Here is a 14,724-nt window from a genome sequence, read left to right as displayed (position 1 = left end):
CACGTGGCTTTGGTGTCGCCATTGTGCGCAACGCCACTTGTCGGTTCTCTGCGACGTGTGGACGCGGACTAACTCAGGGGTCCCCGTACCACCAGCACCTTTTGGGAGCATGAATCGGCAAATGGCGACTCCACAAGAAGAGCCGGTCACAACTGCTTCTGCTAGTGGCAATTTCACGTCGTCTGTCTTGCGACAGACGGCTACGGTATTGGCATGTGGCACTGCTGACCGTGTCCTGGTCCGCCTTCTTTTTGACACCGGCAGCCAGCGAACGTTTGTGCGCAGCGACTTGGCGAACAAGCTAGAGCTTCCATCCACCGGCGTTGAGGACATTGCGGTATTCACGTTCGGCGACTCTCTGCGTTCGCGTCGGTACAGCTGCCGGAAATTGAACGTCACGCTGACTGGTCATTTCGAGTCGAAAGAAGTAGCCCTCGATGCTCTGGAGGTTCCGGAGGTATGCCCTGTAAGAAGTTCACCTATGGAACATGCTCTAGTTTCCATACTCCGTAGCCGAAACTTGGTCATCGCGGACGAGCCTCAAGATTGCAAGGATCAGAGTCCCACTATTAACGTCTTAGTGGGCTCTGACAATTACTGGAAGCTGGTCACAGGACGTATCGAACGTTTAACGGACAGCATGTGCGCCGTGGAGACAGTTTTTGGTTGGGTCATCCAGGGAACATACTCTAAAAGAGCTCGGCGTGGGCGACCCGATTCCAACGTGAGCGCCAAGACCCCCGCGATGGGCGATCCCGGCAAGAAGACGCCCGTGCTGGCCGAGCGCGTGCTGGGCACCGTGAAGTGGTTCAACGTCAAGAATGGCTACGGCTTCATCAACCGCAACGACACCGACGAGGACATCTTTGTGCACCATACTGCCATCATGCGCAACAACCCGCAGAAGATTATGCGCAGCGTCGGCGAGGGAGAAACGGTGGAGTTCGACGTCGTCGTCGGCGAGAAGGGCCGCGAAGCGGCCAACGTTACCGGGCCTGACGGCGAGCCCGTGCAGGGAAGCCCCTACGCGGCCGACCGGCGCCGCTTTCAACCCCGCTTTTACGCGTGGCGCGCGCCGCGACGCCGTGTATCTGGGGCCCGTGACGACGGCGACGGGTACGTTACTATCGACTCGCAGCGGCTGCAGCGGCCACCGCAGTCGCCGCCGCCTCCTGGACGCCGCTTCCGTCCCTGGCGTTACAACTCCATCGCATTTCCTCGTCGGGAAACGTCTTGTATGTCTGCCGTCGACAACTGATCCTCTCATGCAGAGCATCACGGCCGACGACCTCAGACGACGACTCAACCAACGAGGTCAATTCGTCAGCCAGCTATGGAAGCGATGGAGAAAAGAGTACTTGCTGCTTCTTCGCTCTGCTCATCATACTCTACCAGCTGTTCCCTCCCGGCTCCGAGTTGGCGACGTTGTCATCGTGCAGGACAACGTTTTAATGTGGAAAATCGGGCGCATCATCGAGGCATCGCCGGGAAGAGACGGAACAAGCAGGTATTTCCGACTGCGGCTTCCAGGCGGTTAGGAAATCCGGCGTGCCGTCCAGCGGCTTTACCTCTTGGAAGCCGATGCACCCAGCGTGTGGGCGGGAATATGTTGAATCTCCCTGGCGGGAACCGGAACACCTCTCGGGCAGCAGCGGAAGAGGAAGAGGAGGTGGACGCGGGGAGACGCGCGAGGGAGCGAGCGAGTAGAAGAGGAGAATAAAGCAGTGTTCGTTGAGATTCCATGCACTAAGAGGCGGATGTCGTTCTCTCTTCACGTTATAGATATCACCAACGAGAAGGGGGTGGGATCCAGCTATCTGTATTGCTTCATGAAAGATGGGTTCTATGGCCTTGAGGTGGTCGTTTGGCGGGCTGTAGATGTTGAGGATGTATACGCTGCGACGTGTAGGGCGAGTCGAGATGATTTCGACGAAAGTGTGGGGGATGATGGTTTGGCTGAGGCGGTGCGGTTGTGCCGGGCGAAAGTTGTGAACAAGGGTGGCCGTGCGGGATTGGGGATCTTGCGTGAAGGCGTTGTATTGTGATAGGGGGGGTGGGGGGTGGAGGTGTTGGTTTCCTGCAGGGCCGTGGCATCTGGGGGTGGGGGTCGTTTTGGGTCAAGAGGGAGAGTTGATGACGCCTGCTGTTGTAGGAGTGGCAGTTCCACTGATAGACAGTTATGTTGTCAACGGGGATGTTAGTCATGATACGGGTGGTGCTCGGATTTCTTGGGGGGACTATCAGAGGAAAGGGAGAGGCTGTCCGGGATGCGTTGGAGGGCGAGTTCAAATTTGGCTTGGCGTTCGGTGAAAAGCTGGAAGCTCTTGATGGGAGGAGCATGGGTTTGGGCTTGGGCGTTTAAAACTTTTGCTGCGGCATCTTCAATTTGGGCGGCCAAGCGTGAACTGACAATTTCAGTTACACGTTCGATGATGCGGTCCTCGGGGAGGAGGGGAGGGCTGGGCTGGGGAGAGGGAGTCGCATGAGTGCGTCAACTTGTTTTTTAAGTTCGTCAAGTTGTTTCTGGGAGTGTTGTTGGAATTTTTCGAGGGCAGTGGTGAGTGGGTCGCTGCAGGAGGAGGGGTGAGATGGGTTAGGGGGTGGTGGTGTAGGAGCAGTGGGAGGCGCGAGTAGTTCAGCTGACCAGCTCACCTGTGGTAGGGGAGGCCAGGTAGGGTGCTGGGTGAGCGATGCCTGCGGTGGCGGGAGCGGCGGGAAATCGTGGGCATCGGTGCTTGACCGGCTGGAGGTCTCGGACAAGTGAAGCGGGCGCTTCTCAGATGGTGGAAGAGTGGGTCGGTAGCGCTTGGGGCAGTCGCGATGGGCCGTTGGGTGGGGTCCGTCGCACAGCTTGATGCGAGGAGTGCACGTGTGTTGCGGTGTCGGATTGGGAATGCCGCAGCTGTGGCACCGTGGCGTGTTGGCGGGGCCCGATATCGCCGCAACATGTGCAGGTTTGCAGGGCTCGGCGGTATGGTCTGCAGTGGATCATTTCGCAGTCAAACTTAATATAGTAAGACATGCGGGTTCCGGCGAAGGTCAGGAGCGCGGACCTGGTTTTGCCCATTATGCGGGCATGGATGAAGTAAGGGCGGTTCGTAGCCGTGAGTTCTATAAGTTGCTCCTGAGGCCTAAGGGACTCCATGAATCACGCCACGTGCAGTGCCTGGCGGGGGCTTCATGTAGGCGTTGACAGCGTAGGTGGCCTGGTGAAGGATTAGTTCGGTTATTCTGGAGAGTGGGTCTGCCAGGTGGGGGTCGGAGGTACCAGCCACGATGAGGTTGCGTTGGGTTGCGCGTGGAGGGTGACGAGGGTGCGGAAGGTCGAGTCGGGTATGCTGCTTGCATCGGCGAGACCTTGCGCTAGGTCGCTGGTAGACCAGTCGCCGACACGAAGGCCGTCATGTGGACGGACGACAGTGAGGTAGTGGGTCGGTGAGAAGCGCGGTGGTGGTATGGTACGCACCGCTTTTGGAGACGTCTAGGTGGCAGGGGGTGGCGTAGGAGCAGACGTTGACGCCTTTTTTCGGCGTGCGTAGATGACGTCCATTCAGGGGTTTGGTCGGGGGCACGTTCGGCCTCTGAGGTGGTCATAGTCCATTTGTTGAGCGGCGTCTTCTTCGGTTTAGGTGGCGGGCGGCAGGTCGGTGCTTGGCGGCGAGAGCTCGACACCGGCGTCGGCAGACGTAGGCGCACTATGAGAGTCGCAGCCCGTTTCCATCTCAGTGGAGGCGCCGGGTGGCATGGGTTGCACGTGGTCCGGGGTCGTGACGGAGTGCGCGAGCAGGTGTTCTTGCTGTAGCATGGCTGGAGAGCGGCCGCTCGTGCTAGGCCTGAAGGTAGGCCCAGCAGCGGCGGTGACGCTGGCAGACTTTGCGGTTGGCTTGTGTCGCTGCTGATGGTCGGAGCGGGTGAAGCGTGGTGTCCGTCGGTTCCTGAGATGCTTAGGAATCGATCGATGGCGGTGGTTAGCGCGTGCACGTCGAGTGATCGCGAATAGAAGACGAAAAGCGGGAGTCGAAACGAGGCGCGGGCGTTTGTGTAGGCCCCCTGGAGGCGATCCCGCCCGAACTTGGGGCCAGAGATTTTATGCAGATATTCAACGTATGTGGGGTCTACGCTCTCTTCGACCACCTCTTCTGTCACCGCTTGCTACAGGTCGACGTCGCGCAAGTTTTGTGAACATAATGGAGCCATTCATGGAATGTTTCGCAGCCATGGACGACACGGCCATGACGGAATCGTACAAAGCCTCCATGGAAGAGGTGAGGAGTTTGAGGGAAGAAGTTGAAGAGACGCGGCGACAACTGACGGAGCTGAAAACAGCAGCCTCGCCATCCTCACAGACTTCTACAGTGGGTTAGCTACCAGCAACTGACATTGAAGTGCAGCTGCAAGCTACGCAAGAAATGATCGTGGATATGCTTTCACCAGTGTTGTTCACCTCAGGCACTCCGGTGAAAACAAAAAAAAGCTCACCACAGCCAGGAACCTCGGTCAAATCCGAAACTACAGGAACTCCAGGTAATGAGCAGGCGCCTTTCACTTCCGTTGCGGCTGCCTCACTTCCACTGCTTGGAAAGGACGTCACGGTATGGCTCTACCAAACAGAGTTTTGGTTGACAAACTTCAAAATTGCAAACGACGTAGGCATCCCCCTGATCGTTTTGAAATTGCCACCGAAAGACTTCATGTGGATGAGACACCACCTGAAGACAGTGGACGTCACAACCTGGTATCAGCTGAAGACAGTTTTCGGCAAGCGCTACAGCCTGGATGATGAAGTTGAAACAAAGCAGAATATCTACGGCGCGAGCCAGTGTTCTGGAGAGTCGTGCACGGACTGCGCCCTCCGCAAATTGGAGCTCATCGAGCAGTGCAGCTACCCCGAGGCCGAAGCCGAGAAATGCAAGTTGATCCTGGCCACTCTTTCACCGAAAGCCAAGAAGCATTTCTTCGACAATGTTTTGAGGGTAAGTTGCGCTTGTTAAGAACGCTGAGACGGACACAGGAAAAAACGTAGACTTTTCGTGAAAGTCTACGTTTTTTCCCGTGTACGCCTCAGTGTTCTTAACAAGCGCAACTTACCCTCAAAAGAATGCTACACCAACTAGCCCGTCATCAAGCTTTACTGTTCTTCGACAAGACTTTCAAACCTCCGGACCTGCTGTTCGATTCGCTACTGCGCTTCGATCAGGTGTCATAAACTACAGGTAAAGCGCCAGCACTCACCGTGACTGTAGGTACACTGAAGGCTGCACCACCGAAAAAGCAAAGCCCACCAGTTTCTTCCCCAAGAAAAGAACCACCCGCCAGATCCGGAAGCAGCACGCCCCCAACTTCGTCTCCTCGAACGTCGAGAAACGCTGCCAGCATGTCGCCACTAGCGTCACCTTCACACAGCGCTGAGCGTTCAACTCCCCAGCAGACACAGGTACGTCGTCTTTGCCTCAACTGCAAGAAATCTGGACATTTCGTCACGCGCTGTAGACAGCCGTTGACACAGCAGTTTTTAGAATGGCAAGAGCGTTTCACCAGTGCCAGCCAGGGAAACGACGATGTGATGCCTCTGACGCCCGTGAGAGGTCATCATTAGTCAAGCCTGTTGCATGTCACACGGAAGCGGGCGGAAAAAGCATCGATGTTTCTATTGAAAGAAGAACGATCTCAGCACTTTTGGATTCAGGAGCAATGAGAAGCCTAATGAACGTTCTCTTCGCACAACAGGTTGAGCGAGAAATTAAGCCATCTTCCCTGCATTTAACAGGAGCAAATGGCCAGCCACTGATCAATTTAGGAGAAGTGACTGCGTCGATTGTTGCTGACGGCCAAGCATTCCTCCAAACCTTCATCGTTGCCCCTCACCTCGAGAGCGAACGAGTTCTCCTTTTGAAATGACTTTCTGGTGACATGGAAAGCCATTATTGACTGGGGTACGAACAGCTTTCAGGTGCCTAAGCCTCAGCGACTTTCGAAGATTAGCCTTGTAAAGCAGACCCACATTCCAGCAACATCGCGGAAGCTTGTAAAGGTCAAGTTTTCTAGCTCGCCCCAATTGGAAGAAGAAATACAGATGGAGGTTACTGGAACGCGCTTGCTACTTGAGCGACACTCCATTCTTCTCGAACCAGCGGTAATAAGCTCAACGGAGCGAATATTCTACGCTCTCTTGACGAACTGTTGAACGCAACCTGTTATCCTGACTCCTGGCATGACAGTTGGATTGGTGGAAATCGTCTCCGGCATCACAGAGTTAGATATCAGCGCTGACGAAGCAGAGACGAAGCAGAGCTGACGCTGCACTACCTTGCCGTCTCCTGACGATATGGAGGAACGAGCGTCCGCCCCTTGCAGTGAAGCTCAGCATCAGACCTTAAACGTGAATGGCATTTCATTCAATGTTGGTTCAACGCTGACATATAGCCAGTTCGAACAGGCAAAGGAGCTTGTCGCAGCAAACCTCGCAAGCTTTTCCACAAACAGTACAGATGTTGGGAACTGTTCCGTTTAGGAACACACAATACCGACCGCAGACGCAAAACCAATCGCACAAGGCGCTGGCCGACTATCTCTTGCTCAACGTGACATCGTGAGAGCGACGATCAAGGACCTAATTGATGCCAAAATAATTGCACCATCCAGAAGTCGATGGGCATCACCGTTGGTACTGGTCACAAAAAGAGATGGCTCGATACGCATTTATGTCGATTACCGCCGCCTCAATTCAGTTACGGAAGATACAGTCTATCCTATGCCAAGAATCGATGACGAATGGCAAGCTCTCATTGGTTGCAAATTCTTCTCAGTCATGGACTTGGTTTCAGGCTTTTACCAGATTCCAATGAACCCTGCCGACACTGAAAAAACTGCATTTGTGACTCAATGGGGACTGCACGAATTTCTTCGGATGCCTTTTGAATTGAAAAGAGCACCCTTCACGTGTCAGTGCGCAGTGGATTCAGTGATTGGAGACCTCGAGTACGATAACGCTCTAGTTTACATGGACGACTATGTCATCGATAGCAAAACATTTGAAGAACACCTGAGCCACTTGCAAGAAGTCTGCAACCGAATTCGCAAGGTTGGGCTTAAGTTCAAACCACAGAAGTGTTTTCTCTTTTGCACATCAATTGTTTACCTTGGACACGTTGTTACAGAAAAGGGAGTTTCTCCGGATCCGACGAAACTGGCAGCTGTGAAGAATTTCCCACCACCGAGGAATATCCATGAGCTTCAGTCATTTTTAGGACTGATGTCGTACTTCAGGAAGTTTATCCCAAACTACAGCGTTCATACCGCACCTTTGCGCGCACTGTTGAAAAAGGACACTCACTTCCAATGGGAATACCCACAGCAAGATGCTTTCGAAGTACTAAAGGCTTGCCTTTGTGAGCCACCCCTGCTAAAACTATGTTGAGATGATTTGGGGCTAAACCTTGAAGTGCACACGGACGCATCGCGGCTGGGTCTAGGAGCTTTACTTCTACAAGAGGACGAATGTACCACGTTACGGCCTGTAGTCTACCTGAGCCGTTCTCTCAAAGGCGCTGAAAACAACTACACCTCAACAGAACTCGAAGCGTTAGCTGGGAAATGGTCTTTGGAACAATTTCGCCCCTATCCAATGGGACGGAAGTTTCAAGTTGTGACTGACCATCATGCGCTGTGATGAGTGATGCGCTACAAAGAGGAGAATTAAAGATTACTCAGTTGGTCTCTTGCTGGCAAGAGTTCGATTTTCAAGTAATCTATAAATCCGGCACACTACACGGTCCTCCTGATTGCTTGTCTAGAGTCTCTCACTCTGAAGGAAATTCCGACTAAGTTCTTTAAATTTCTTCTCAAGAAGTACGCCAACCGTTGGCAAACTTCGATGAAGCACAATATGCAGACGCTTTCTGCAAAGACATCTTCAGCTTGTTAGCGGGAGAATCCGGTACCAAAAAACAGCAGAAGCGAGCACAATCGTCTTACACGACGGCCCGATTCACCAACGCTGTCTGATGTGTCTTTCTGCAAGCAAAAGGGCTGAAGTTATTAATGAATTTCGCAGAGGCAAGTACGGAACTCGCATGGGTATCCGACGCACGTTAGAAGCCATCCGCTTGAAATACTTCTGGCAGAAGATGTACCAGCAAATCAAAAGTTTTCTCAACCATTGCGACCTTTGTCAACAAATGAAGACTTCACCAGTTGCACCGCTAGGTCTCCTGCAGCCGATTGAAGTGCATTCTTCATTCCACACGATTGGTCTCGACATTGTTGGACCATTCAAGTCATCACGGAGATACAAGTACACCATCGTTGCTATCGAATACTTAAAAAAGTTCGTAGAGGCCAAACCGGTCCGCAACATAGAAGCCGTGACTGTTCAAAAATTCATTGAACATCGCATCATTCGCAAGCATGGCTGTCTAGCGGTAATTATTACCGTAAAAGGGGAACAGCGCAAACTCAGACAAGACACAAGAAGAAGGAGGTGACAAACACGAGCGCTGACTTACAACTGAGGTTTATTCCTTGGCTTTCCACATATATATGCCAATAGTCAAAAGCACAAGAAAAACAGAAAATGTCACGATAGACGGAGATACGAAGCCGCTCATCACGCTTCACCGACGCCATGTGCCACAAACACTTGCTGTACTATTGAGGGACAGATAATTAATCTCTTTCTGCGTGAGGGACAAGGAAGGAACGCTAACACATTTATCTTTTCTGCGCAATATTTCTGCAGCTTCAGTTATTTCTCTTGTTATTTTATCTTTGCGTCGTGAAATGACCTGCGTATTTTGAAATATTGGGGCGCAGTCGCGGCAATCCCGACAGTGGACACCTAAGTGGCCACTAATCGCAGTATGTACGTTATAGTTATGTTCTTTTAATCTTTCATTTAGGCATCGTCCAGTTTGGCCTACGTACGTTTTCCCACAAGACAGCGGAACGGAATAGACGACGCCTTTAACACATTCAACAAACCGGTTTTCGTGCTTTTTGGAGCAAGACTGCACTGTTCTTTTGGTTTTGTTTACTCTAGAACACATGGAGGAAAGCTTGTTGGGAGCGGAAAACACAACATTTACTCTAGCTCTTTTTCCTATCTTTTTCAAATTGTGCGCTATCCGGTGCATGTAAGGAATAACAGTAAGTTTGTCACGTTTGTTAGTTTCTGCATCTGCTTCACTGTCTCGTCCCTCTCTTTTTAACCTCTGCATCATTGATTCTGCTATCGAGGCCAATAGCTGCTGTGGGTACCTCGCTGTCAGAAGCCGATCAACCTGCTTACGAAAGCTTTCTTATATCGAGTGGAAACAGGACTTGTTAAGGGCATTCCACTCGATACAAGGGCATCTACTCGATACAAGAAAGCTTTCGTAAGCAGGTTGATCGGCTTCTGACAGCGAGGTACCCACAGCAGCTATTGGCCTCGATAGCAGAATCAATGATGCAGAGGTTAAAAAGGGAGGGACGAGACAGTGAAGCAGATGCAGAAACTAACAAACGTGACAAACTTACTGTTATTCCTTACATGCACCGGATAGCGCACAATTTGAAAAAGATAGGAAAAAGAGCTAGAGTAAATGTTGTGTTTTCCGCTCCCAACAAGCTTTCCTCCATGTGTTCTAGAGTAAACAAAACCAAAAGAACAGTGCAGTCTTGCTCCAAAAAGCACGAAAACCGGTTTGTTGAATGTGTTAAAGGCGTCGTCTATTCCGTTCCGCTGTCTTGTGGGAAAACGTACGTAGGCCAAACTGGACGATGCCTAAATGAAAGATTAAAAGAACATAACTATAACGTACATACTGCGATTAGTGGCCACTTAGGTGTCCACTGTCGGGATTGCCGCGACTGCGCCCCAATATTTCAAAATACGCAGGTCATTTCACGACACAAAGATAAAATAACAAGAGAAATAATTGAAGCCGCAGAAATATTGCGCAGAAAAGATAAATGTGTTGGCGTTCCTTCCTTGTCCCTCACGCAGAAAGAGATTAATTATCTGTCCCTCAATAGTACAGCAAGTGTTTGTGGCACATGGCGTCGGTGAAGCGTGATGAGCGGCTTCGTATCTCCTTCTATCGTGACATTTTCTGTTTTTCTTGTGCTTTTGACTATTGGCATATATATGTGGAAAGCCAAGGAATAAACCTCAGTTGTAAGTCAGCGCTCGGGTTTGTCACCTCCTTCTTCTTGTGTCTTGTCTGAGTTTGCGCTGTTCCCCCTTTTACAATCATGTACCAACTCGCCCAAGCCTTAATCCTTGCAAATTATTACCGACCGTGGCGCTCAGATTATGGCAAAATCTACGGCAGCATATCTTCAGCACCGTAGAATTCACCATTCTCCTACTGAAGCCTATCACCCAGCTGCGAACTGACTGTGCGAGAGAGCCAACAAGACACTGAAGCAAATGATCAGCATGTTGACCGCCAAATGCGAAAAATGGGCTGATATATTGCCGTATGTTGTGTTTTGTTACAACACCGGCTACCGAGACACCATTCGGGAGACGCCCTTTCTTCTGGTGTACGGCAGAGATCCAGTGTTGCCTCTCGACGTCAGCTTCAATCGCAAAGAATTTGCGGAGATCCGGGAATCATCACATTACGCCGCGCTAGTACGTGAGCGACTGAACGAAGCTCGGACATTGGCATCAAAAAACATCAAACTGGCGCCAGAACGGCAGAAGACCTACTTGTAAAAGGCCGAAAAGATATCACGTTTGAAAAAGACCTGGTGCTCCTAAAGGTCCCTCCCGTCGGTATCAAAGCTCAGCGGAAGTTCACAGGTCCTCCTCGAATTGTGTCTCGTCTTTCTCCAGTGAACTATGAGATTGAACTCATGGACGGTTCGTGCCGCGAAATAGTTCACGTGGAAAAGTTGAAGCCATACTTGTCGCCCATTGCAAAGTTTTCGCAGCCGTGTTGTGACTCTCATAACTAAGTGGTTTTTTTTTGTCTACAGCCCGCCGGGAAGTGCGAAACAAAAATGTCGGGACGACATTTTTCAGAACCACGGGATGTGGCGTGGCGAACTGTGCTCATATAACGTACGTGCTTTTCGGCGCATTTACGCACGACTGTGTCTCTCTCCCTCTTCTCGTTCTCCGCCGACGCTCCGGCACCCGACGCCGTGCCTGAGGCCGCGGGGTGCTCGACCCTCGTATGCTTGGAACGAGAAATAAACAGTTATTGTCTGACTGTGGAAGCGTTGAGTCATGTCTGCGCCCCTGGCCGATCTCTTTTTCCCCGACGGCTGCTCAGCGCCGTCACAGTTTACTTACGAACCTCTGGAAGGGTTTATTTATTTATTTATTTATTTATTTTTATTTACTTATTTATTTATTATTTATGTATTTTATTAATTTTAACCTCTGGGCATACAGCAATATAGAAGGCAGTGGGTTGGGGGGGTGGGAAATAATAAATACAATCATGTACATCCCAATTAAGCCAACGTAGGTAAAAGGTACTAAGTACGTACAAAGCAGGTATCAGCAACTTGAAAGCTGTTTATCCGCCCCGTGCGCATACTACTGCCCATAACTCTTCGTTTTTTATACAAACATCAACGGAATGGAACGATGTTCCCGACGACATCGTGCACCACTACTGCATCGCCCATTTCAAAGGAACCTTCGAACAAATCCGTTAGTAAACTTTCTACCCTCTCAACTGTCTGCCCCTCGACTGGGGCACTTATAGTTATATTAAATAAAATAAATAAATAAATAAATAAGTAAATAAATATTTCAGCAGACACCGCCTATAAACCACAACCCATAGAAAAAAGAAAAAATAAAAACACCAAACAAGGAAACCCGCAGCAACAATACTATAATTACAAAATTACGCACAGTATTCAAACCACGGTGCTACATACAAAAATTGCCATAAAACAAGTATAATACAAGTGAAGAGTAACATGAACAGACACGAAAGAAGAATGGGGTCGAGAAAATGAACGCACGAAATTTTCTAATGCTTCCCGGAAGAGTTCAGGGTGAGTAATGATTAATGAGGCAGGTAGGTGGTCCTACTTGCGTCACATTTGTAATATGAAATAACGAGAGTAGGTTATGGTGTTCTGGTGCGGCATGCGAATCATAAGTGGGATATAGGTGTTCGGTTGTCAAGGAGACATGTTGTAACTAATGCGATTCAAGTGGCTGGATATGGTGATATGCATTATGCAGCACACAAAGGTGAACCAAATTCAGGCGTGTTGAAAAAGCAGCAAGGTCAAGACTAGATTACACGACAGTTGCACGAGACTTGCGATGATAGTCGGGAAGTGTGATTCTTGCAGAGCTGTTTTGCGCAGCTTCGATTGCATTACGTTGTGCTACAGAACCAGGATCCCATACTGACGAAGCACCTTGTGAGGACGCAGGTTTTATATAGCTAATTTTTTAAAGAAGAGGAGGCAAGAGAAATATTTCTCTTGAGGTATTTCAGCTTGCGGTCGGCATTACATGTGACATTATCAGTGTAGTGCAGGGTGTCGAACAGGAACCAAACCGAGCCGAAAACTAGAAGTGAACCGGTGCTTTTGCCGGAACTGAACCCGAACCCGAACCGTTATTTTTTGAGTACGCTGAACCCGAACCGGAACTTAACCCAAAAAAATAGAAATAACGGTTACCGGTTCATGCGGAAATGGTTCGACCCTCCGCTGTTGATATTGCTCAGTCAATGCAATTCAGGCCTTTTTTTTCTTTCCGGTAACATGAACTCCGTGCCCGCTCGCTCACTTTCCCCTCCAGGCAATTGAACATTACACGCTTTGCGTAACAGGAGAAATGAATGAGCACCAATGTGGCAATGGTCTGTTGCTGCTGGAAGCGCGAGCGTAGTGCAAGATGACCAAACGAAATGTCATCCTCGACAACTTGCAGGGAATATAAAACGACTTTGCCCTTCTCTATCTGCGACTTTATTGGAGCTTTCAGGCAGCCGGAGTGCTCCACTGCGCAACAGCGAAAGCCCACACCCGATGTGTGCAAACGTTTTGCATTTTATAAGTTGTTTAAGAGGTCCGACACCTGCTAATTGTTAATACTTGACAAGTGGGACCGCAGGAGCTGCTCAGTGGCTAAGCCGTTTACTGCTAACCACAAGTGGCCTCGATCTTCCTTCCCCACAACCGTTTTTCTGAAGTAGATGGAAATCGAGAACGTCTGAGTATCGAGATTTTGATCGACGTTTAATGTCACCAGCTGATTAAAATAAGTCTCCCCGCCTGCAACATAAGCTGCGACTCGGAGAAGAGATAGAGCACGGGGCATCAATTGCGTCAGTTTTTTTAAAACAACAACAAAAAAAGGCGAATCACGTTGTTTTAAAATATTACGCAAGAAGTAACTAAAACCGAATAAGTAAACAAAAGCACCAAAACGTCGATATTGCTGTATACTTTTCTTTTCCCAGCATTTCACAACCAAACGTGTCATCAATGCGAAGGAAGTGAGTTCCGTGGTGAGTTTTTGAGGACAGTACAGTGGATAAGTTCTGTTTTTTACAGATACAAATAACAACATATATGTCAGGGAAAACTGTTAAGGTGCGCACTTAATCCTTTGGCCAGACACTGCAGCCCTAGACCTTGTTTTGGAAGCAGAAACAGTAATAAAGCAAATGACGCGTGCAGAAAGGCAGACCGGTACGTGTATTTCCAGACGCTTCGCTGCACAGAGCACCCACGTTACATGTCAGTTCGCGTGATGCAGAACGGTAATTAAATGGCGTCATTGGCTGCGCCCCAAACCTAAAACGACCTAAAACATACCAAATCACTAATATTTACAAAAACAACCCGTAAAGTTCAGTAAAGCTTGATGTCGGGCTAGTTGGTGTAGCATTCTTTTGAGGGTAAGTTGCGCTTGTTAAGAACACTGAGACGGACACGGCAAAAAAAAGCGGACTTTAACGAAAAAACGGCGCACTAGCAACTGATTTATTCGGAACAAAACACACACATATATAACAACGCAGAATGCAACAAATTCCAGAAAGATGGGAAATGGAAGTGCGACTGGTGATAAAAAGATACATATAAAAAGATAGCGGTGGTGGAAGTCGGTCTACGTGCTGTCGTTAAAACGATGATTCTAAAAACAGAATCTCACGCTGGGTGAGCATTAACGAAAGACTGCGTGAACATAGGAATGCCTGCCAACAAGTCAGCATAGTAGGAAATCTAGCGGCACACCGTGCGAAGTGCAAGTGTGAGGTCGAGTTTGAAAAAACCACCATTCTCTTCCGCGCTAAAGAGAAAATGTCGCGTGAGCTATACGAAGCGTTTTCAATGATGTCAGGACGTGAGGGTGACTGCGTCAGCACCCCTTCGATTGCGCTCACCCAGCGTGAGATTGTTTTTAGAGTCATCGTTTTCACGACAGCACGTGGACCGGCTTCTACCACCGCAATCTTTTTATATGTATCTTTTTATCACCAGTCGCACTTCCATTTCCCATCTTTCTGGAATTTGTTGCATGCTGCGTTGTTACATATGTGTGTGTTTTGGTCCTAATAAATCAGTTGCTACTGCGCTGTCTTTTTGTGAAAGTCTATGTTTTTTTCCCGTGTCCGTCTCAGTGTTCTTAACAAGCGCAACTTAGCCTCAAAACAACCCGCAAATTGGATTTTAAAAAGTATAACTTTAGAAAAAAATTGAGCAATGAGGAAAAAACTAAGAAATTTACCTGCTGGGGCTCGAACCCAA

The 14,724-nt window shown here is 49.5% G+C and overlaps 1 pseudogene; it reads left to right on the top strand.

Annotated features, from left to right (window-relative positions):
- The first annotated feature begins 656 nt into the window (after positions 1-656).
- On the top strand, positions 657-1,258 carry LOC144143468 (Y-box-binding protein 3 pseudogene; annotated as a pseudogene).
- Positions 1,259-14,724: the final 13,466 nt, after the last annotated feature.

The sequence above is a fragment of the Haemaphysalis longicornis genome, unplaced genomic scaffold (assembly GCF_048455015.1).
Source record: "Haemaphysalis longicornis isolate Haplotype H1 unplaced genomic scaffold, Haemaphysalis longicornis Haplotype H1 scaffold_6, whole genome shotgun sequence".
NCBI lineage: Eukaryota > Metazoa > Arthropoda > Arachnida > Ixodida > Ixodidae > Haemaphysalis > Haemaphysalis longicornis.
Note: the sequence above shows the minus strand (reverse complement) of the source record. Positions and strands in the feature narration are given on the sequence as shown.